The sequence below is a fragment of the Heloderma suspectum genome, chromosome 3 (assembly GCF_057233095.1).
Source record: "Heloderma suspectum isolate Gila_16-S chromosome 3, 16-S_ref, whole genome shotgun sequence".
Lineage (NCBI taxonomy): Eukaryota > Metazoa > Chordata > Lepidosauria > Squamata > Helodermatidae > Heloderma > Heloderma suspectum.
The window spans coordinates 154,972,683-154,998,063 of record NC_139460.1 but is presented as its reverse complement, the minus strand read 5'-3'; the positions used below and the strand labels follow the sequence as shown (position 1 = coordinate 154,998,063).

At 44.1% G+C, this 25,381-nt stretch overlaps 1 protein-coding gene across 5 annotated transcripts in view; it reads right to left on the bottom strand.

Annotated features, from left to right (window-relative positions):
* MBNL2 (muscleblind like splicing regulator 2) overlaps window positions 1-22,950 on the bottom strand; it is a 110,936-nt gene extending 87,986 nt beyond the window's left edge. For 2 of the 5 annotated variants that reach the window (XM_084844760.1, XM_084844762.1), the window contains exon 1: window positions 22,850-22,950. The gene's annotated coding sequence lies outside the window, so the exon portion shown is untranslated. Of the gene's footprint in view, window positions 1-13,326; window positions 13,538-22,849 lie in introns of those variants that run through there. The other 3 variants (XM_084844759.1, XM_084844763.1, XM_084844761.1) reach the window with 2 other exon arrangements.
* Between the last annotated feature and the right edge of the window lie 2,431 nt (window positions 22,951-25,381).

Here is a 25,381-nt window from a genome sequence, read left to right as displayed (position 1 = left end):
TATAGCTCTTTGCTTTGACAGTCTGTGTTGAAAAAAACACATAGTCACAAAATAACTCTGCCAGCCTGCCTACTAGCCAGTGCTTTTTTCCCCAGGCAATGTGTATTCCATTCAGCCAGAAAGCCTGAGGTCATCGACTGTGAATAGGAAAGTAGTACTAGGGGATAGTGACCTCCTCCTAATCACCGCTTCAACACCTAACTTCTCTGATTATCTCTTCTGACCTTTGGTTTGAGTTTCTGAGAACAGCACAGTTTGCCTGCACCCAGCACAAAAACTACTGGGCCAAACTGTCTGAAGTTTGACAGGTGGAATCCCCTCCATGGGGGCTGACAGGTCCCCACATTTAATGTATTTATCATGAAAACTGAAAAAGTTATGGCCATTTCTGTTTTCCAATGAAACTCAATGGGAAGATGTCATACCAGATTGATTCGGAAATCCAAATCTCACTTCGGATCCAAATCCAAAGCGGAGCAGATAGGGTACAAATCAGTCTGAGGCAAAGTGGGACTGCTTTGGAAGGTCCGAATTGGAATCCAAAGTGAAGCAGAGAGTCCATGCACAGCCCTATTTATTACTAACTTGCTATTAGCTACTAAAAATTGCATTAGCAAAAACAATGGAAATTAAGATCAATATAGTCAAGGGAACAATGGCTGAGAAAAGTATATAATAGAAATGGAAATTTTGACATTATTGATTAATGCAGTAACTCAAACTGTAGGTAATAATTAGATGACGTTTGTGGAATTCTGAAATAACAATATGCAAATTTCAAATCATCTTTTTGCAGTAGTAGACAATACTCCCTATTTATTTTACCAATGCCATTCTTAAGTATCCATACTTTGTATTCTAAACTCACATATTACACCGTGGAGTATGGAGGAGGAGAAACCATCTACTCTTGGATATCCCACCATTATAGCCAATACAATGTGGAGGAAAACCTCTTAGGTTATCCACCTGCTAGTCCCAAAAATTTATTTCTGTTCTTTAACAATTCCACTACCATCTCAAAACTCACACCTTCTTAGTTATTAAATCTTTTTTCTGCCTAACATAGCTGAGCATAGGCATGGGACAAAGTAGTTTAAAACAAAATATGGTAAAAAAAAAAACCCTCTTAAGAGATAATAACCAAGATAACTTTCTAAATTATAGTGAATATTTCATTAAATGGCCTTAATGATGTTACTGTTACCACCAGAATCTAGCTATAGAAGCTTTAGTTCCTCTCCCTAGCCAACTGTAGGCCAATTCATCTATCAAGTTCCACCCTAGTTAACTCACAGGCCTAGCAATTAGGGCTTGATAAGTAGTCTTCTCTCTGTTAGGATTTGGCTACAAACTTTAAGGCTGTTCACCAGATTCCCCCTGAAGTCCAGTTTGGTCCAGCAGCTGCTCTGCCTTCAGATCACACCACCAGTTGACACTCAGGCCTCAGCTATTCCCAAAACACTGCTCCTGGAGTCTTCCTCTCCTCACTTGCAGACCTTCTTCAGCTTCTGTCTCACATGCCCTCAGCACTCAGAATGGCTTTCCCATCTTGTAGCTACTCTTCTCCTGGCTGTCTTCCTCAGGCTGCCAGCCTCTCAAGAGGACACCCTTGAGGACTCTCTCTTGAGGAACTCCTTGACAGTGTTCTGATGAACTCTTCCAGATGCCTCTCCATGGCTCTTTATATTCCTTCCAGCCAGAACTCTCCAGCCAATCAGCATCATTGTGACCAACATTCCAGCACCCCATCTTCTTTCAAACCAGGACCAATAAAAACCTTCAGAATCTTCAAATAATTACCAATCAGATTATACCAATTCGGATACTACTTTACCATCCCCCAGCATTACATCCCCCTCTTAGTGACAACAGTAACTGACAAACCACTAGCATGCCAGGTAAACACTGAACTAGTTCACACAACATGACAATGAACAATCCACAGCTGACAATACATCAACAAACTATAGGTTGTCTTTGTGAGTTGTTTGTGATTAATAACCATAGTTTGTTAGTGCAGCTTGGTTCACATATCACAACAACCCATGATTCAATAGCAACCTATGGCTCAATGACAACCCACACTCAACCCATAATCAACCCGTACTGTGGCTTGTCATGATGTGTGAACCCAGTGTATCTCTCCTCTGCCTCAAGCCAAGAGCAAAAGACATACATTTTCCTTTCACAGTTAATCCCTTCGTATTTCATTCCTTATTTCAAAACAATTCACATAAACATATTACACTTTTACCTCAGATAAATACAGTTTTTTCATACATGCACACGCACACACACACCAATACATATAATTTAATAATAATAAAATAACTCTGGGATGCTTATCTTAAATATATATGCATATAAATCCCATTAAATTCAATAGAGCATATACACAAGGATTATATTTATTAAGAAGTCTGGTTCCTTCTTTAAGAAAATCAAAACAAGCACTCCTTGATTTATAAAAAAGGTATTGCATTCTAAGATACAAACCAAGGGCACAGCCCAGCCAAAGTTAAGGACTTTTAGCTCATATTGATTTCAATAGAAATTATTTAAACATGTAATTAACTCTTCCATAAAATTAACGGAAAGTACAAGTCCTCAGTTTAGACTGGATCATGTCTCAACATTCAATGCCTTATAGTACAATCACAGCAAATGTCCACCCTCTTTCCTATTAATGCCAATTTCCGCCGCCTTTCCTATAAATCAGTGCATAAATGAAATGTTCATGGTTGCCAACAAATTCTTCTTATACATGCAAGTCAGTAAAGCACTGAACATTTGTACTACCCTTGCCCATCCTGAATAAGGCATATTCTATTTGCGGCCTCAGGTTGCATTTGTACGAATAAAGCCAAATGGAGAAATAAAATCTTCTGTAGAGTTTTTCTTTTTCTGGCTGGCATCCCTTACTTATATACTGTTCACACACATTGTTTATAAAAGTATATTCTTCACATTTTCCTCCCAAGTTGTATCACACCCTTTGAAGCAATATAAAAGCTATCTCCAAGTTCTCTTATGCTGTGCTTCCTAAAGAGAAAGCACTCTGTGGTCGAGCTGAGGAAGAGTCGGTAGAAGTTACCACAAGAGTTCTAGCCCAATTACCTGCCTAACAGCAGGACCATCCATTCACTAATCTTGGCAGTCTAGTTCACAATGTACCAAAAACAGAGAGCTGACGCACCACACAAAACTACTTACAGAGCAAACATCTGTTGATAACTCAAGCAAGAGGACTGAGGCACACGCTACATAGGAATGCAACTCTTGCCCAGTAGTATCCAGCCTATTTGTCCTGGTAGAAAATTCCTTTCCAAACCAGTCAGATCCCAAGAGAGAATGCATAAATGGAGTCACCCAAAAAGGAAATTATGTTGGTTGTAACTCTATATGCCAAATACTGTGGCATGGGCCCAATTAACACATAAACCTCTTAACAAGGGATCATGTCCTTCTTTGCCTGAGTTTGCCTCTGGAAGAATGGAAAAGGTTTCCTTTCTTGGTAGCCAAACTAATGTTCCAAGCACACTTGCTCTCCCCTTACGTTGTCCAATGCTCTCGGCAAAGGGAACTTCTCAACCACTCTTGCTTTTGTTCATTCCTGCTCTACGTGCTCCAGTCCCTTCTCATTTGCCCTGGCAGTGGCTCCCCTAAGCAAGTGGGTGGTTCTAGCACCCAAGTTCTTGTACTCTTTGTGCTTGCTCTCATTTGCTGAAAATGAGGTCTGGCACGATGCAAAATAAATCAAATATGAATGCTGAAGCCCTCCAGCCAATGCTTAAAAAAAACCTTTTTCTTAAATTGAGTTTACAGAAAGCTCTTATTTAGACTGTACACCTACAGGCAAGAATTTGTTATTACTTTTAATTAATGTATACTGCATAATATGCACTTTAGAAATATATAAATAATAACTGATGCTCAAAGATGATTAAAATGGATGGATTTAAAGAAATTTAAAGACCCTGATTTAAAGAAATAGATATATAAATAAATAGATGTACACAAACACCTTTAAGAAATTGAAATGTGATATATATTTTGCACACAGGTAAGACTGATACAATTTAAATACTATTAAATACTTATTTCAGTTTGTTAATTATTGTTAGGTGGGAATTTATACTACCTTTAAACTGGTATATTTGTTGTTTAAATTTATTTATTTATTAGATCTTACAGATACATCAGCCATCATCCAGAGGGTTGAACAATACACTCCATGTTTTCAGTAGGTTTCTTTCTTTTTTATCCCTTAACAGCAGTGTTGCATGCTGCTGGACAAGAGGCATTTGAACTTGGAGAAATTAAAAACCAGGTTGTAATGCAGTGGAAGGAGCTGCAGTTGGAGGGAAAGTAACAGAAGCTTAAGGCTGGAATCCTATGGTCCTGGGGAGGGCATTCTGGGGAGGGAAACTCGTCCACCCTCAGAGGAGAGCCAATCTCAGATGATCCCTCCCAGCTCCTACAGAAACCACTGCAGGCCTTACCTCTTCAACATTGGAGCTCCAACGTTGGTAGAGAAAAAGGTGGGCAGACATGGTTGTATTGTGGACGGATCAGGGGAAGTTTTTGATCAGCCGGATTCAAAGCTCCTCTTGTCCCCAGACACACAGACACAACCACCAATACCTCAGAGAGGCAGTCAGCAGAGTTCTCTTAGCGCCAGTTGTGAGGGAGAGGGGTGGGGAGCATGGATTCCCAGCTCCGAGGTTGGAGCCGTGAATCTGAAGTATCCTATGGCCCCCAGATGCTGTTTAGGGGCCATAGGATTGCTCTCTTATTCACTTCTGTAAATAATTTCTGTTACTGAACATCTTATTATTGTTTATTTTAAAAGGCTGTCTCTAGTGGTAGTGTCAATCCCATGCCTACACCATAGGAATCAAGCTACTGAGTTTCTTTTAGGCTGAGGGAAGCATTCGAGCTATGGTGCTACCACTGCATGCTTACAATATCTTAAGACGCATTACATAACAAAGGATACCACAATGCAGAGAATGGGAAAGAGCAAAGACATTCAGAAATGTGGAAAAGAAAAGAAGCTATCATGCTTCAATCATATAATGTGTAATGAGAACTATCGGTTTTTACAACTTGCAGTGCAAGGCGAAGTGGACAATGTAGGGCATCATGGCTGCAGAATTTGAGTTAGTGGACAGGAATGACATCTACTTCTTTCTTTTGAATAGCAGTCCCAAAGTTAATCTAAAAAAATGAAAGAAACATAGGTGGGATAACCCACATGCTGTTCCGTTGCATCTGGTGACAGTGGTAGGATAACCCATAGAGTTTTTTTTCACATTTGGGTTTTAGGTTAGAACTACATTAATTGACTACTACAGCATCTAACCAGAACAAGCCCAGAAACACAAGACTCTATAGAACAAAACCCAAATTGTCAAGAAAGTCAGGTTGCTTACCTGTAACTAGGTATGTCAGAGAATTCTGCCACGGATCTTGGTGAGGCCGAATGCCAGTGCATTCGGCCCCCCAAAATCCGTGGCGGAACGACGCCCCCCGCAAAAGGTGCGCGAAACGGGACACCTACCTGCTGCCATTCGCGCTGACTTGCGAATGGTGGCCGCATCCACGGCCGCCATTCAATTCATCACTATAGCCATGATAGGCTATGTAAATATTTACGTAGCCTATCACGGCTAATGCAGGGATGCCATTTGCGTCCCTGAAGAAGCTGTGATAGGCTGCATAAGTATTTACGCAGCCTATCACGGCAAAAAAAAGGGAATGCAAATGGCGGCTATGGCAGCTGCCATTTGCGTTCCCTTTTTTTTTTTTGCCATGATAGCCTACATAAATATTTACATAGGCTATTACGGCGAAACAGAGGGGCGCAAATGGCGTAGTGGCAGCCATTTGTGTTCCCCTTTATTTATTTATTTTGCTGTAATAGGCTACGTAAATATTTATGTAACCTATCACGGCAAAAAAAAAAGGGAACACAAATGGCGGCCACTGTAGCCGTCGCCATTTGCGTCTGCTGTTTTTTGTGGGTTTTTTGCCGTGATAAGCTACGTAAATATTTACGTAGCCTATCACGGCAAAATACAGGGACGCAAATGGTGGAGGCTACAGCAGCCACCATTTGCGTCCCTGTGCAGTCTGCCCACCGGCCGGATGTCCGGCTGCGGGCGGCCCCGACCAGCGGCTCCGCGGAATCTCCACTGAGTGGAGCTGGCTGGAAAGAATTTCGGGGGGGAGGGACGGAGCGCCTCTCCCCCACTGCGAATGTCACCCCTCGAAAAGGTAAGTGACTTTCGTACATTCCTACCTGTAACTAATTCTTCGAGTGGTCATCTGTGCATCATACATATGGGCTCTCCGCCTGCATTCATTCGGGAAACTTCCAAGCTGCATATTTTTTTTGGCGGGAACCCTTCCCCCACCGTCTCTGGCATATGTAGTGTGGGCTCCCGCCTTCCCCTCAGTTCCTTGAGACTGCAAGTTGTCCCAGACCAAGGAGAAGAACATCTTGGTACCAACAGTCCAGTTGACAATGAAGTGGGGACGGTGGGGGGGTTGTGTGAATGCACAGATGACCACTCAAAGAACTACAGTTACAGGTAAGCAACCTGACTTTCTTCTTCGTGGTCTCTGTGCATCACATATATGGGAGAGAAACAAGCTAACTTACCGGAGGTGGGTCGGTGTCTCAATGTAGTACCAACGAAAGTACAGCTCTGCCAAAGACACAGTCTGCTCGAGCTCAGACGTCCAGTCTGTAGTGCTTAATAAAGGTAGAAGGCTTAGACCAGGTGGCCGCCTTACACAAGTCTACGATGGGGACCCCTCTTGCAAAGGCAGTGGAAATCGACACTCCCCTTGTCAAGTGTGCTCGAATTCGAGTCAGTAGGGGTTTCTTGGTGCCCTCATATGCCAGTCGAACAGTGTGTACAATCCAGGATGCCAGCCTCTGAGAGGAGACTGGAGAGCCCTTATTGGGTCCCCCATAGCATAGGAAGAGCCATTGGGAGTTGCAGAAAGGCTTGGTCCGTGATTTATAGAAGGCCAGTGCTCTATGGACATCTAGAGTGTGTAGCCATCGTTCCAAATCAGAAGTTGGGGATGGAAAGAAGGCAGGGAGCACGATCGGTTGATTAAGATGGAAGTCCGTGACCACCTTTGGGAGGAATGCTAAGTCAGGCCGCAGGGCCACCTTTTCCTTGTGAAATACAGTGTAAGGTGAGTCTATTCGCAATGCGGAGAGTTCGCTCACTCTCCTCGATGTTGTAATGGCTATCAGGAAGGCAACCTTCCAAGAAGAGAGCAGCCTCAAGCCCACGGTAGCAAGCAGTTCGAATGGTACCGACGTGAGGGTGTTAAGCCAGGGTTAGGTCCCACTGAGGAACAAAGTATCTCACTGGAGGAGCCAAGTTTCTGAGTCCTCGCAGAAATTGCTTGTATAAGGGGTGGCTGAATATGGCACACCTGTCAATGTTGCCCCTCACAGCAGAAATCGCTGAAGCATAGACCCTGATGGAGGAGTACTTCAGGCCTTGCTGAAAAGATGTTGGAGGAAAAACAATATGTTCACTAGACAACAGTCATTAGGGTTACAGTTGTTTTCAGTCACGAACTGAACAAATGAAGCCCATTTTGCCGAATACGAGCGGCGTGTGGATGGTTTCCTCACTGCATCAAGTACAGCCTGCACTGTCAGTGGAGTCAGTGGGGAAATGTGGTGGGTGTTTGGATCTTCCACGCCGTGAGGTTCAGAGTGTGGAGACTGGGGTGAAGGATCCTGCCCTGGTCCTGGGAAATCAATTTGTCTATCCGCAGTAGTGGCAGGAGGCGCCCATGCACTAGGTTCAACAGCATCGTGAACCAGGGTTGTCTGGGCCACCAAGCGGCAACCAGGATGCAGTTCATGGTGTCCTGTCTGATTTTGGAGATCACCCTTGTGAGGAGTGGGAATGGAGGGAAAAGGTAGAACAGGTGCTCCGTCCATTCCAGGAAGAAGGCATCACCTAGCGATCCTTGTCCAACCCCAACTCTGGAGCAGAATTGTCCGCAAACTATATTCTCTGGAGTTGCGAAGAGGTCGATCTGTGGTCGGCCCCACTGGATGAAAATTAGCTGTAGGACTGTCCTGGTCAGCTGCCATTTGTGAGAGCACCAGAGGAAGCGGCTGAGGGAGTCTGCTAACAGGTTGTCCTGTCCTGCAATATGCAGAGCAGACAGGCGAATGTCCTTGGTGACGATCCAGTTGTAAAGGTGTAGAGTGAGAGAAAGGAGGCGGGAAGAGTGCATTCTGCCTTGTTTGTTTATTACCAGAGGACTGTGGTATTGTCTGTGAGGACCTGGATGTGTCAATGTCAGAGGCATGGTTCAAAGGCACGGAGAGTTTTCCAAACTGCCAATAGCTCCAAGAAATTGATATGGCACCGTGTCTCCTTGGAGGACCAGAGACCTTGTGCTTGAAGGGGGCTGCAATACGCTCCCCAACCTAGGAGAGAGGCATCTGTGGTCAGAACCCTGGATGGAGGAGCAGGAAGGAATGGCATCCCTTGGGTCAGATGCCTAGAGACCATCCACCAGTCCAAGCTGAGAGCAACAACCTCTGGTATCAAGAATGTGACAAAGAGAGGGTTGCGGGTCAAGTTGAAGTCTGGATGAACCAGTGTTGAAGTGGTCTCATTTGTAGCCGAGCCTGTTCCACGACTGATACCGTGGCTGCCATGTGGCCAAGTAGGCATTGGACGTCGTGTGCCCTGGCACAGCGGGCAGAGAATATCGACATGGCTTGCACGACGAGGTTTGTGACACAAGTTGTCAGGAGTCGCCCGGCCCAATTTGGAATCGAGGACGACCCCTATAAGTTGAACTGTTCGAGGGGGGGTCAAGTGAGATTTCTCCTTGTTGATTCTTAGTCCCAATGCCCGAAGAAGATCCAAGACGATGACGATATCACGCAATAGAGCTTCTTGGGAGGAGGCCACCAGTAGCCAATTGTCTAGATACGGGTAGATTTCTACTCCCTGAAGACGGAGTAAGCACAGACCACAACCATGTGCTTGGTAAATACGCATAGGGCTGTTGAGAGGCCGACCGGCAAGACGCTGAACTAGAACAGTTCCGCTCTGATCGGAAAGCGGAGGAACTTTCTGTGTGAGCATTCTACGGCTATGTGGAAGTACGTGTCTTTGAGATCGATCGTGGTGAACCAAGAGCCCTTCCATAGGAGTGGGAGAATTGTGGCTAGAGTTGTCATCCTGAACTTCTTGGGGGTGACAAACTTGTTCAGGTCACAAAGGTTGAGAATGGGCCGAAGGCCTCCGTACCATTTCGGTACCGTGAAGTACCTGGTGAAGAACCCCTCCCTACCAACGTTTGGATGAACGCGTTCAATGGCGCCCTTTCGTAAGAGAGATTGAGTTTCTTTGTGGAGGACCTCCAAAGGTGGGGTGACCCGGACTGGACCCAAAGGCGGGGTGTCTGTGTTGAATTCTATTCTGTATCCGTGATGGACAATACGTAGCACCCAGTTGTCCAACATCACTCTTGCCCACGCCGGGTAGTATTGGCTCAGGAGGTCTCCGAAAGGTAGATTATAATTGTCGGTACGGAGGGGAACGGAGCTGAAGTCAAAGACGACGTTTAGAGAATCCCTCCCCCTTCGCCTTTTTTTGGAACCTGGGGAAGGAGTAGCTTTTTCTCTGCTGGTGCTGCTGCTGTGGGAATCTGGGTGTCCGGTCCCCAGATTGCCGAGGTAGATACGTCTGGCGTCGGTACCAGCAGCACTGACTGTACAGCGCATGCTGCTGCTGCTGGGCTTGACCGATGCCCATCTTATGAGCAGTCGTTCTGGCTTTCTGCACGGAGTCCATCTGGTCATCCGTGTTGGCGTTGAATAAACCCTTGTCATCGAGGGGTAGATTTTCTATCCGTGAGCGGGCTTCACGAGTTAGGCCCAGAGAGCGGAGTCAGGCATGCCACCTTAGGGAACGAATCCCATCATGCTCTTAGCATTGCAGTCCGCTTGATGACGGGCAGTGTTGATCTGTTGACGAGAGAGCTTGGATGCCTCTGCATGAAACATTCTAGCTAAGTCACATTGATCCTCAGGGAGGTATGCGACAAGGGAGTCCATTTTCTCTCAGAAGAAGAGCTGATACCTGGCCATCATCGCCTGGTAGTTGGAAATTCTAAGCCCCAATGCCACTGAGGAGTAGAGACGACGTCCAACGATATCAAGTTTGTGACCCTCCTTATCCACAGGTGAGGCATGTGCTTTCTGTGAGTGACCTTGGGCAGACTCCACAATGATGGAATTCAGTTTCGGATGTGAAAACAGGAAAGACATGTCCATCTCTTGAACCCTGTACATCGATTCCAGCCTCTTGGACATCAGGGTCAAGGACGAAGGTGCTTTCCACGTCTGTTGGACTGCACTCAGCAGGGCTGGAAGAAAAGGGATGGCCACTGTTGTGGATAGGTCCGTTGCAACGGCATCGAATACCAGATCGTGAATTTGTTAGGGAGGTTGTTGCTCCTCAACTTCCGATGATTGTGCCATTCTCAGCACTTGTTCGGAGAAGTGGCCCATGTCTTCAGAAGGCGAGGCTCTATCTCGTGTCCCAACGACATCATCGATGAGATAGATGGAGGGACCGAGGAATATGAGGAGTTGGACTGGTAGTCCTCCCCAGATTCCTGCAATTGAGTAGGTCACTGAATCACAGCAGAGGCATGAGGTGGAACAGGAGGTGGTGGGGCTTGATGGTACTGACTGGTTTGGTGTATCGCTAAGGACATCAAGCGCCTCGGTACCAGAGAAGGAGGGCAGAAAATGTCCTGGGTGTTGAAGCCGGAGCACTATCTGGACTGAAAGGGAGCATGTGATGGCAAAGTAGCTCCTAGGCAGTGGGAGCAATCAAGGAAGAGATCACAGTCCCTATGGAGTCTCCAATCCGCATCCGAACGCTGTCGGTGGGGGGGAGATGACAAGGCCGAAAAATGGTCCCAATCTCGGGAGGGAGAACGTGAGTGATCATGGTCGTACTGTCCCGTCCAATGATCCTGACAGTATCGATCCGGAGATCGGTATCGAGAAGGCTGTCGAGGGGAAAGTGCAGGTCGATACCAAGGTGAATGGATGTCATATTTTCTTCCATTATTATGATATGGTGACTCTACTCACATGCTGGGAAAGTGTGCATGACTTGGACAATCCCTAAATGTCTACCAGTAAAAGTACTTTAGATCAATAATTTTAATATGGAATGGAAGAAATAACTATGCTGGGAATCTTACAGAGAGGATTAAAAAATCATTTTTTCCCATGGCTTCACTATTTCCAGACATTTTACATCTCTAGTCTTTCTATAAAAGTGTTCTTATTACACAGTTTTTAGAAATCATTTTGGAATTACTAGGCTGGGTAACAATATATATAAACACCTTGCCTTAAATTCTAAAAGAAAATATTTCATAATCCAAAGCTGCTCAATTTTTTTTTCTATTTTTTCCTGGGGGGTTTTCAGGGCCTTCACATCTAGTGCAACCAGAAACCTGCAGAAACTACCACTTCCAGAATGGGACAAATAAGTGGATCTCGCAGAAAGGAGCTCGGCTGAATTTGTCTCATTCCGAAAGTGATAGTTTTGGCTAGTTTCTTAGGCTGCACTAGCAAATGCTAGTTTCCCCTTGTGCTAACCATCATTCCCGCTGGCACAATGCGTTTAGAGTTGGCAGATTGCCAGCACTGGATACTGCCCTATGAACTAACTCCTCATTTAACAGATGCAGAAAAATCTATTGCAAGTTTGGATTGGCTAAAAGTTATAAGCAATACACATTTTTCAGTGATACTATATCAAAACGTTTCTGAAAATTACTGTGAAGTTGCATTAAATAGAAGCAACATGACCAATCTTTAAACACATGGCTTAAAAACTAGACAAAGTGCTATTATTCTGTTTTGGTTTGTTTAGTAGCATTTAAATATCATCATAGTCCAACTCTGAACAGAGACTGTAAGTTTAAACATTGTTTACTTCAACAGGAAAACCCTTTGAGAAGTGGAACTGTATGTGGAAATATTCACAACACATCTTGATTAACTTCTTGTTCATGCTTCATTTTAAATTTCTTCACCTAACTTTGTATATACAGTGTCTACCTGGGAGGGGAGGATTGAAAAAGGTGAGAGAAACAGCCAACAACAATATTCAAGACTGTTTTAATTTTCATGGACTAGTTCCTTCTTGAAGGCAATGAATATGGAAGACAGTGAAATATGCTGCAAACTCTGCCTTTCCAACTCCAACTTTTTATTCTTTGTAGCATGAGAGTCTTCCATCCCAACTACAGCTTTCCCCTCCTTAGAAGTGGGAGTATTTAACATAAATCTTCTCTATTGCTGCCTGCACCCACTTCTTACCAAGTAAGCTGACCCATTTCAGCATGGCGAAAGCACTGTTTTAAAAGTCAACCCTCCTCATTAAGGCTGTGTGTTCTCATTAAAAATGTGTGTGTGCGTGCGTGCGTGTGTGTGCGTGTGTGTATATATGTATATGTATAAATAAAAATAAATAAAAAGATATCTGCAGTGACTATTACTAACCTATCCTTTTCTGGTTTTGTATGGGTTCTACAGTACTTGCAAGTTTGAAAATGACAAGAAAAAGACATTCCAACTAAACAAGTATATCAAATTATACAGACATGCACTGTGGGCTGACATTATCTTCTGTTCTTTTATAAAGAAATACGTATGTCTCTTAGAAATTATGTATGTCTCTTAGAAATTATGATCATTTGTTAAATTTTACTGAAGAGCTTTGCTATAAGACCATCACATTTAGGATGCCATTCTATTCAGATACTTAAAGAGTAAGCCCCACTAAACACAGTAGGACTCTCTGAGTAAACTGGCATAGGATTGCACTGTTACTTTAAATTGATTGGCAGCCCCCTAAAACAATATTTTAATTCCATGAACCCTCTCCATCTCTGTCTTTTACAAAGTTCATCAATATTTTAACCCACCCTGGATACATAGTAGTCTGAATTCAATAAGTCATGCAATATTTTTTAGAAATGCTGACGGTTTCTTTACAGAAATATGTGTATTTTTTAAACAAGAGATTTGTCCTTATGCTTTATATACAGACACAGAACAATTTCAATCGCTTCACTTAAAAAACGAAACAGACACATTAACATGCACTCTTTGTGCACAGGAGAAATCTCTTTACTCTGAACCCCTAAGCAACACATATGGTATGCAGCATACTGCAGCAAACTCTTTAAACATTCAAGGGGTGGGGGGGACAAACTCCTACCCACCTTGTATAGCTCTGTCTATGCAACACTTTAATCAAGCAAACAAAATCCTCCAATGTAATAATGGCCATATCTTTTTGATTGCATCATCATGATGAATAAGTCTCCTGTGAAATAATTATTGCTGCTTATTTTCTCCCACCTCTCTAAAAGCCGAATGCCTTCTCTGGGGATTTTCCTTTAGACTGCAGCCCTTCCTTCTAGCAAAATCCCTCCCAGAATACTGTAACCAATCACACAGAAGTTCAGAAGCTCTACTGGTCTTAAACTGGTTGGAATACAGTGATTGACAAGGCAACACAGCTTGCCTAATGTGCAAAAACAATGCATCCATGCCAATGAAAAAGGAATCTCCCTCTCCCTGAAAAATGGTGTTTCTGAGAAGGTAATATGACACCTACCAGAAACAGAAATACATTAAAAACAAAACTAACAGACACTAAAGCACTAATTCACTCATGGTGCGATTACAGGCAGTTTTAAAAGAAAACACACGAGAATATGTGTGCGAGCACACATGCACACACACGCTGAAGGAAATAAATTATATTTTAAGATTGGAATAAGGATTCAAATGCAATCCCACTATCCTTTTCTCAAAAGAAGCCCTACCGGCATTTACAGGCTTACTCTGGAGTCAATGGGTTGTGGTAACAGGATGCCATCTGTTGGTGCTGAGGTTTGTTCATGCATATTAATCAAAGTACGGTAACCTTCACTTTAAAAAAAAATGTTGCCAAGAATCAGATGAATTCGGACTACAAGTTTATTGCTCTTGCAATTGCATTTCTCTCTTAGAAATACATTTTGCCACAAACATACTGTACTTTCAACTCCTTTTTTCTCCCCTAAATTAAAAATATCAGCCTCTTTTTTAAAAAAAGTTACATTCGGCACACATGAGGTAGGAAAAGGCAGAAATATCTACAAAAGATATTATACCTTGTAATAATGTTCAATATAGGATGCTATGGTATTTGTTGAGACACAATTCCTGTGGCACAGTATAGATGTGATTCCATTTGTTGCCAGGAGTGCTTTGAAATAAATGTTCAACTGTTTAGTGACTTTGAACTGTAATTGATTGTAGCATATGCCAAGGCTGCAAATCATCCAAGTGCCCATTGAAAAAGTAAGGATTTCAACAAGTTGTAAAACCTAGTAAGAATGAGGACTTCCTAAGGCAGAGCATTTGAAAGATTGGTGGCCACTGCAGTAAAAGTCCTGCTCCTAATTGCCATCATCCTAATCTGATGTAAGGATGGGGACAATGAGTAGTACTCACCAGGGTAAAAATCAAAGTAAGTGGACAGTACAAGGGAGTCATATTTACTGACAATATCAAAAATTAGCTATAAACCTGAAAATGGCACCATTAAGAACTAACATTCTTTTGATTAAAAATAAGCAATGCATCACAATGGCCATTTTAAAAACATATGTCATGGGTGTGTTTTTTAAAAAAAGTATTTACAAATACAAACATGAAAGTGAACAAATTAACACCTTAATCTCTAACATAAAAACAAAGGGGGCAGGGGAGGGGGGAGGTGAACTTGGGGCTATGAAAGCCAGGAGGAAATTGAAAATAGGGCAGAAATTTTACTAGTCATTTTTAAACAGTGCTCAATAGGGCTTAGTTGAACCATTCATATTTTTTTAATACAGATATCTGAAATATAAACAGAAATCAAAATATATTTGTTGTATGGCACTTCCTGGGAATTTTTGCTTCACTGCCAAACAAGCAGCTGAGGAACAGTCAGTTCCTTTAGGTTCCTTCCTACACTAGGATGATATGAAATAGCTTATACGTTCAAAAAGATATTGGCCTGGAGCAGCCCGATCTTTGGTCAAAGTGTCAACATTAGACATTCAGAAGTACTCTGAGAAGCAATCCATTCTAACAGACATAAATGAGCAGCAGGAAGAGAGAACATAATAGTATTTTTTAAAAAAAAATATGGAAAGAGAAGGCATGAAGCAAGAATCCCAGAAGAGAAATGAGAAGGTGGCATGAGGTTAATAAAAGAGTGGAGAAATCAGAATAGGTCCTGGAATTGGCATAAACTAAGGTCCCTGTTCAATCCTAAAGGAAATCAACCCTGAGTGCTCATTGGAAGGACAGATACTGAAGCTGAAGCACAAATATTTTGGCCACCTAATGCGAAGAGAAAACTCCTTGGAAAGGGCCCTGATGCTGGGAAAGACTGAAGGCAAAAGGAGAAGGGGACGCCAGAGGATGAGATGGCTAGATAGCATCACCGATGCAATGAATATGAATTTGAGCACGCTCCAGGAGAGAGCGCAGGACAGGAAGGCCTGGCGTGCTATGGTCCATGGGGTCACGAAGAGCCGGACACGACTGAACGACTGAACAACAACAACAAGGTCCCTGTCCAGGATATCCAGAATCTTGATGCTCACCAGATGGCCCATGGTTGCTGAAAGCCAGTAAACATATACAAGTCTTATCATCCTTCTGGAACACAGGTGGGGAACATGTGGCCCTTCAGACATTGCTGGACCACAACTCCCATCAGCCTTAGCCAGCATAGCCAATGGTGGTGGGAGTTGCAGTCCAACAACATCTGGAGGTCCACATGTTCCCCGTCCCTGTTCTGGAAGATAGTCTAAGACTATGAGTTTCCAAAGTGGGGGAACTCTACAATTTCCTAGCAGTTCAAGATCGTATCTCTATATACTCTCACATTACATGAGTTTGGACCTGCTAAGGCCAGCCACGCTGATAAAGGGTGTCGTAACTGCCTCGCTGGATGAGGACAAAATCCCATCTTCTTTAAAGGGGAGACAGTGATCAGACCTCTTTTTAAAAAATAGTAATTGTTGACAAGAGATGATCTCCCAAACGTCAGATCTGGCTCCAACTTCCCCTTGTGGAGAAAGTGAAAACTTGGTAGGATAGCAGCCTCAGACACATATAGATGAGGTGTCTGTCCTTGAGGCCTCTCAGTCAGACTTGTGACAGTCATGACACTGACAGAGCTTTAGTAGCCCTAGTGGGTGATCTGCCTTGTGAAGCTGATAGGGGAATTCTGGACCTCTCAGCAACATTGAAGATCATAATATCTTGCTCTGATGACTAGACTGCTTGGTAAAGATCAATGACCTTCCTCTGTGGTTCCAGTCTGACCTGGAGGCAGGTCAACGTATTATAATCAGTGAGGCAAGCGCAGCCCCTTAGGGCTATGTCATATGGGGTTCTACAGCGGTAGTATTTATTTATTAAGCACCTAAATACAACTAAATCCATATAAAGTGTAATTTTAAGCATTCTTGCTTATAACTAAGGCCCACTGAAACAGTGCTAGGATTGGACTTCATAGCTGGCTACTACACAATAAAGCCTGCCTAGTAAGTTCAGCCACAATTTGTAGCCAGAATAATTTTTGATAACTGAAAGTATCAAAAGCCACAGAAACATCCAATAAGATTACTAGTGTACAATTACTTGTGGGAAAAGAGTTGGCCAAAACCACAGTCATAGTTGCAGTATCATACTGGAAATATTGATTGACAAATATCCAGAAAGCACACAGCATTAGGTATGTTTGAAGCTGCCACCACCTTCAAGCGAAAAGTGAAAGTTGGAAATGGGTCAGTCATTGGCTGGACAATCAAATCAAGTGTAGATTTTGGGAGGAGGGGTAAGTGACTCTGAGACCATCCAGTTCTCTGTCATATGGAAGAGAGGCATGACCAACCTTTGCCAGCTTAGGGCTCAGGAATGTTGCCCCTTCTATCACTCTCATAGTCAGGAAATCACTCTTTTCTGTAAATCATACCACTATTCAGAGGTGCTGCTAAAGTGATCTTTGCCTCCAACAAGTGCAACTGTTGCACATCCAACAGTATACCAAAAGGCTGCACTAGTACCTAAAGGATGGTGCGTGGTTTAATCTGGTTAGGCACATCACAAGTCCATCTGCCACCTACCATTCTGAGTACAGATGTCACCAAGCTCATACTTCTGGGCTCAGTAGACCAAGCTCCAGGGGGCTTCATCTATGAGGTAAGTATTATGCTCCCCAACCCCAAATTTTCCCAGGTTGGATTTTTAATCTGAACTAGAGAAGAATCCCCTAACCCATCTTTCACCACATTTGCCACGGGTGCTGCATGAGGGAGTGGAGGAGATATTCCCCTCCCTTCTATGGTTCTTGGTGTGCTACACAACACCATCACATTGTAAGGACCTGGGAAATGTAGTTTTTTCAAGGGCAACTTCAATGGCAGATGCTGAAGCATGAGCAACAGAAAGTGGTGTGAGAGAGATGGTCAGAGGGAGTTTGGGAAAGCTCGGGGCTACATAGGTGGGGGAAAGGATGGAGTTTGGGAGCTCAAGAGAGGGCAAATTTGGTCAGTCTATTTCTGAGCCAGCCCAATACGAGTTGAGAAGGTGGGGACTTGCCCATTGCTAATTTTGATTACCTTGCCATTGGAAAATGCTTGTCCCCATGTTTTTAATTTTTTTTCTTCTGGAACTGTGCACTCCCCCTTTTTAGAGCTCTCTCACACACACTTTTTAAAAGTGCTCTCTCTCCCCCTGAAGCAAGGCTATAAAACTGAAACAGCAGAGATATTCCCATTAATGCTGTTGCATTAATGCTGCAACAGCATTCACAGCAATAGCATAATTCCCAGCCTCAGAAAGGGTCTGCAAAGCCCCATGCAGCCTGATTCTATGCATGTCTAAGTTGGAAGTACATCCCACTAAGTTCAATGAGACTAGTTCCCAAGTACTAGTCATAGGATGCTTGGTGTCCAAAACAGCGCAATGAACTATTCTGTGCCTTGATTAACCCAAATCTGAGCAGTTCTGCTTTGCCTAGTACTTGGAACTTTTAGTGGACTGGAAAAGACAACTTCTGGGTAGGCATAGCTGGGTGGCTAGATGGCACTGTGCACACAGTATGACAACCGGGGCAGGATTGGGGGAGAGAGGAAGAGTCCACTGCCACTGTAAGCTATGGCACAGTGCTTTTAAAAACAAACTAAGCCCTCCCAGAAGTCAAGGGATGTGTACCCACAGAAGGTAACAGTATAACTCCACTCCTGCTATTTTTTCCACATTCAGGACTGAAGTTTGGACTCTGAACTGTAAATAATATCCAATTGCCAGAGCACCTGTTTCTGAGTTGAATGCACAGGATCAGATTCCAAGCAAATATTAAAGCTAGAGCTACCAAAGGTTTCCAAACTCTTCAAATGGAAATCCTGGTGTCCTTTTTAATATCTACAGTTCAGAGTCCAACATTCAATCCCAACTGAAGGATGTATAACACATCAGCGTACAACAGAGAGTATACAGGGGAGAGGTCAGCATTTTGCTTTACTGTACATGCATCTTGATGCAAGATCAGTTAAAATTAATGAGATATATTATCAAGTGATGCCTCTAGGACTTAGAATGTAAATTTTGTAAAAAGGGAGAAGCCCTTTTTTTCTTGAGCATCTGGCATTGTGTGTCATTCATTGATAGTCTATTCACAGATACAAGCTTAAAGGAACAGGTTAATACTTGTGGCAAGTAGTAAAAGATTCTGCTTGGTGATGGCTCTGTCTTCCTTACTGAAATTTTCCTGTGCCAGTGTGTAGTGTGTGTTTGCAGATATAAAAATTCAAAGAGAAGTCTGGGAAAAAAAGAATAAGTGTGCAACAAGTGGTAACCTGGATGAGAATATATCTGAGTTTAAAACAAAGGGGCAAGGGTTTAAAACGGATGAGACATCAGTTATCCAAATCTCCTTATTAAGAAGATATTAAAATATAAATCCCCACGTTGATCCCTGCAAGATCATAAAGTACTCCTTTTCCCATGCTACAGAACTAGCACACAGCTTCAACAACCCTGATTTTATGCCATATGACAGCCTTCCCCAATGTGCTGCTCCCCAGATGTAGTTGGGCTCTGGCTCCCATCAGCCCCAGCCACTATGGCCAGGGATGATAGGAGTTGTAGTCCAAAACTTCTGAAGGACACCAGGTTGGGGAAAGCTGGCATATGGTATCAGTGCAATATAATAATCAGATGCTACGTTGATTCTAATAGGCTCACTCATTTTATCTGGAGCAAATTTAAACTGCAATCGGCACATTGGCTGTGTTTGGACATCACATGTGACCATGAGGAGCAGTTTGGAAGCTTTTCCTTCCAATTTTGATTAACTGTGATTTATTGCATTGTCCAAACACAACAAACCACAGCTAATGTTAACTATGGTTTGCTTAAAACAAGCCAGCTTCGACTTATGAAGCTGTCTTATTTCAACAAATTAAAACTAACCAGTTTAGGGTTCGGACAACATGCTAAACTGCTGTTAGTCTAAAACATATGGGAAAGCTTGTGAATGACACTGTTTTCTCTCACTCAGTTCAATGGAACTTGGGGATTGCTGCCTAGACCTCACCACTCTGTCAGAAAAAACTCCCATATTTCTGTAGAATATATTTTCAAGTAAACAGGTATTCAGTGCACTTGTATGCAAGTTTACTCAGAAGTAGATTCCACTTTGTCCAATGGGACTTACTTCCTAGTAAGTGTATTTAGGATAATATGTATGTATGTATTATATTTTTTATCCACCCAATAACCAATGTTCTAAGTTAAGGGCACAATCCTATGCATGTTTGGACAGAAAAAAGTCCTAGAACTCCCAGCATTCCTCAGCCAGCATAGGACTGCACTCTTAGACTTATAGATTTGACTGATGACTGTAAGCATAAGCATACTTACTGAAAGAATATTCTACTCAAATCAATGGGGCTAAACATGCCTTTGCAGCATTTTGGAATAAAAGTATTGGTTTCACACATCCTGAAAGCAATTCCAGGACACCCATGAGCAACCATGTAATTTTACAACATATGAAAATACTCTTTTATAAAGGTATGACATTTGGCTTCTATGTATATGCAGTTATTATTAGGGTATAATAATTAATCCAGAACTTCAAAAGGCATATTACAAGTCTAAACACAGCTCAGCAGTTTGAAATTACAGTTGCAGAGAATCATAGAATCAGAATAGTAGGGTTGGAAGGGGCCTACAAGGCCATCGTGTCCAACCCCCTGGCCCTGCTCAATGCAGGAATCCAAGTCAGATTGGATTACAAGAATATTACAATCGTGTAATTACAAGAATGACAACTTAGTTCAGTTTCATCTGTATTAACCTTTTAAAGTTATAAAGTGTCTTTTAAAATAATACTGAAAAGTTGATTATGTTGTGAACTTTTTCAACCTGGTGACAACTGTGGAATATTTTAAAAGAAAATTTTAAAACAAGTTATGATCATTTTAATTTGGGCACAATTCTTAGGCAACAATCTTGTTCCCCTAAACTTAATGGAAGGTTTCTTTACACCATGCATGTTTTGGATGGAGCTCCACCTTTCAGTCCATTTTGTAAATCACATAAGACTGTACTTCTGCATCCACTGTCTTGGATCACTAACTGTGTGCAACTTTGCTGTGCATGATAGTGTCAAATTGTGAACTGAAACAATCAAACAAATGTGAGTCCCCCTCCCCTAAATACTTGTTGTTCAGTCGGTCAGTCGTGTCCGATTCTTCATGACACCATGGACCATAGCACACCAGGCCTTCCTGTCCTGCGCTCTCTCCTGGAGCGTGCTCAAATTCATATTCATTGCATCGGTGATGCTATCTAGCCATCTCATCCTCTGGTGTCCCCTTCTCCTTTTGCCTTCAGTCTTTCCCAGCATCAGGGCCTTTTCCAGGGAGTTTTCTCTTTGCATTAAGTGGCCAAAATATTTGAGCTTCAGCTTCAGTATCTGTCCTTCCAATGAGCACTCAGGGTTGATTTCCTTTAGGATTGACTGATTTGACCTCCTTGGAGTCCAGGGGACTCGTAAGAGTCTGATGGAGAGCAAAGACTGCACCCATGCAGCACAAATCTAAGTATGTTTACTCAGAAGTAAAACTCAGAAACTTCAATGGGGCTTACTCTTTAATAAGACTGGATTAGATTCCAGTGTTAACTGCATCTTTTCCATTCAAAACTACTTAATACATTTGACACTAACTGGATTTTATTAATTCCAAGTGTCTAAAAAAAGCCACCATCTCTAAGCAGCCTCAATATTTCAAGCTCCATTTTTAATTTATTTGCTTCTAGTGTTGCATTTTCTGTGACCTTTCCCCCTACAAAATAGTTTGACCAGGGATCCTTAACAGTGGGGAGAACAACCTATTTTTCTGCCTCCATATTCCTTGTCAAATCACTTCAGTAAGCACTGAGTGCTGATGACAACAAATGTTACTATTTGCGCCAACCTTACAACCATTTCATATACACACATTACAGCATAAAACATCTCGCAGACAAGCTCTCTTCCTTGCTAGAACTCAGTGAAACACAAGCATTAGTTGTGCTCACTGTTGCTGTCTACCAAAGCACCAGGTTGCCAAATGCTGAGTTAACAAAACCATGAATCAGCACTGAACCAAAAGTAATAGGGAGTAAGTTGCTTTTTTTCCACTCTTTCTAAAGAGCGTGAAACTGTTCTATCCTGGGCAGGCAAGTACTTAACTTCCTCCTCCTCTTCCTTCCTTCTTCACATAAATATGTCTAATCTTTTAAAAGCTATTGAAAATAAATGCTTTTATACCTCAGCCAGACGAATCCCAACATGTTTAAGTTACATACATATGCTGCCTATTATTTGCGGAAAGGCGAGAGAGAAGAGGGAAAAGATCTGAAAGAGGCCTGAGTGGGCTTCCCTCTTCAGAAGAGCTTGGCGTTATTGAAAGGAAACGTGTATGTTTGCCGGGGGGGGGGGGAGGCCAAGGCAGCTTTCCTTAATACAGAAGATGCCTAGGGGAAAGGGATCTGGTTCCTATCCGTTTTAGCCTAGACTTGAGCACGCTACGTAAGGACTCCCAGAAGCAGCCGGCACCCTACTTATTTCACTGAAAAAAAATGTCTCCCTGATTGATTTTCATCAGCTCCTCTGCCTCCTGGACTCCTCGAATGGATTTCAAGGTGCAAGGAAGTCGGCAAGCTAGTCAGGGCTTAAAAATGCAGCAGCACCTCTGCCGCGAACGGTTCTTTTTTAGACCCCTCCTAAGCCAAGCCCCAGCACGAACACCAATGCGAAACCAGAGTCTAGAGGGTAAACAGGACGCCTGGCAACGCCGCTCGCCCTCGCCACATCTATTACGCATGGAACCTGCACTCATCTCCATAGCACCCGCGGTGCGCTGGCGTATGAATGTGCAGCATTCTCTCTCTCTCTCTCTCTCACTCTCACACACACACACACACACACACACACCCCGCACGCACCAACGTTCCCTACGTGCGCCCCCACCACCCCCGGGGAGGCCAGCGTCCTCTCCTCAGCCCACCACCCACACCTGGTGTCACATATCACCAGGCAAGCAGAGCCCGCTCGCCCCTCCACGAGCCGCCACCCACCCCCCTTGTTCTTGGAAGGGCGCTGGCGCGCCTCACCGCAGCCGCCGCCGCCGTTTCTCTCACCTGCGGGGGAGACCCGCGCTGTGGCCGCGCTTTGGGGGCTCGGCGCGAGACGCAGGAACTTGTCAGCTCTCCCGGCGCGGCGGAGGCGGCCGCTGGGGACCGGCTGTTCCAGGCCCACCCCGAAAGGGCTGAACCAAAGTGGGAGCGCCGCCTCCCCCCGCCCCGGTGCTCCTCCTCCGCCTTTCAGAGCCGCAGCCCTCCTGGAAAGGCCGCCCGGGAGACGCGGTGCGGCGTGAACCAGGAGCGGCTTCCCCTGCAGCGAAGGCAGCGCTAACGTCGCTGTGCGCGGGACCCCTCTGCGCTCAGTCCCCGGGCGCCGCCGCACGGCTGCCGAGCCGGCCCTCTTTCGCGCGCGCTCCCTCGCGCGGTCACACGCGCTCGCAGTCGCCCGCGTGGTCACCGGGACCGGCGGCCGCTAAAGGAGCTGCCCGCCCGCAGCCAGCCCACCCGCCCCACATAGCCGTATGGCCGGTTTCAGGGAGGCAGACTGAGGCGAGGGGCGGAAGTAAAGGGCTCGCTCGCGGACTGCGCTGAGGCCTGTTGCTTTCTCATCCATGCAGCTCGGAGAATGGGACCCTCCTTGAGGGAGGATGGCCTTGGCACAGAAACAGCAGCCTTTCTCCGGCCCTGTTTAGAAAAAGCACACAGGCACAGGATCCCCGCCCGTTCTTGGCTTCCGCCTTGAAATGGGGCCAAGAAATATTTTTGATTTTTTTAAAAAAATGTGACGTAGAGGGGAAAACACACTATCGGTGGGGGATGATTTAAAATTGCCACCCCCCTGGCACCCTACAAAAGTGTTGTACTACAACTCCCAGCATTCCCCAGCCAGCCATGCTGGAAGTTGTAGTCCACCCCATCTGGAGGGCATCAGGTTGGGGAAGACTAATGTAAAAAAAATCTTACAAAAGCACGGTGTCCGAGATGCTTTGCTTCAGACATAACCCTGCAATCTACTTCGGATCTTATAAAGATAGGTGGTGGCGGTGGTGAAGCAGACATTTGAATTTGAAAGGTAAAACAGCCTCGTAAACATCAGCTTTCACTCTGTTAGGGAAACATTGGAGAGAGAGACTGCAGTGTGAACGCATGTTGTATCTCTGTCAGGCTTGAACATGGGGATCAAGCTGGTGTTATGTACTTGGAATATGGAATGGTGCCCTGAGTGTGCACATCTACTTTCATTCTGATATATCCCAATATATACACTTTCTCACTAACCAAAAAGGGAAAACTGGCCAATTTAATTACACCCAAGATAATTGCCTTGCAGAATGTTTTACATTTTTCCTTCCCCACCCCCTTGTTAAAAATTGGGAGAGAGCAAATTGGTATTTGTCCTTGAAACATAGAATGGTGTTTGGAATGTACACATGGGTGAAGACAGACATAATGGCTCCACCATTTGAATGACAGATACAGAAACAAATCAGTGAATGAAGTGCTGGCTCTTCTGTTAGTGTTATTCCTCCCCCCGGCCCCTTGAAATAGGCTGTCATAGGGTTGGGGTGGGGGGTGAAAAACACTGTAGTGCAGGGTAAGCCCTACCAGAGCGAGGAAGGCATCTCAGGCAGCTGATTTGGGGTATCATGAAAGGACAGGAAATGGTTGGTTATTTATTGTTGTATTTTTATTGTGAGGGACATGGAGAGGCACTTGTGGAATTTTCTGCCTTTGGTGCCAAAATAACTTCACTGGCCTTAGGAACTATGCACCTTGACTTTTGGCGTGTGTGTGGGGGGCATTTGCTGCTTCGCCGCGGGCAGCAAAATGCCTTGGGCCAGCCCTGTGTACCCATCAGTTCAATGTATAATTAATCAAATAACACTATTTAAAGGGCAAAAATGCTCTGGAGACTGGCAGTGAGGAGGTTTCTTAGTGATACAAGCACCAGCTCATCATCCATGCCATCCAGAGCCACTTTCCGCTGCACACCACTGATGGCCCTGGGTTGTCATGGCCGGCCTGGTGCCATAGTGCCCCATTGCTACAAGGTGACTTTCTTTTCTCTGCACAGAAAGGGGCAGAATTGTAGCCCTGTTAAAAACTGGAAATACAATTTCCAGCCAAGGTTGGGACAAAGAAAGAATTAGTTCATCTTACTGACATCTTAAATCTGGGTTCCACTTTCCCACAAAGCAAAACTGAAAAATTGACCAATTTAATTATACACAAGACAACATTCCCTACTACCTTGTAATCATTACTTGCATTGCTCATTTGATCAATGTTGTGTGGCTCTGTGAAGTATACTGTCAGGGCCAGAAATATTGGAACAAGGATAACTATTTTGGCAGTTGGCCTCTGTACACCACCACATTGAAGTTGAAAGGAAACACACCCAGATGGGAGCGAAGTCAGGACTTCCAGCTGTAATTCAAGGGGTGTGACAAAAGTGGGGCACTAGCCATTCAGGAAGGACAGCCAGTGGCATACACACACACCCATCATTGGGGGCTCATAAATAATGGAACAAATGGCTGACAAGCAGCTGCATGGCCAGGTGTGGCCTGTTTCCTGGGCACCCCACGA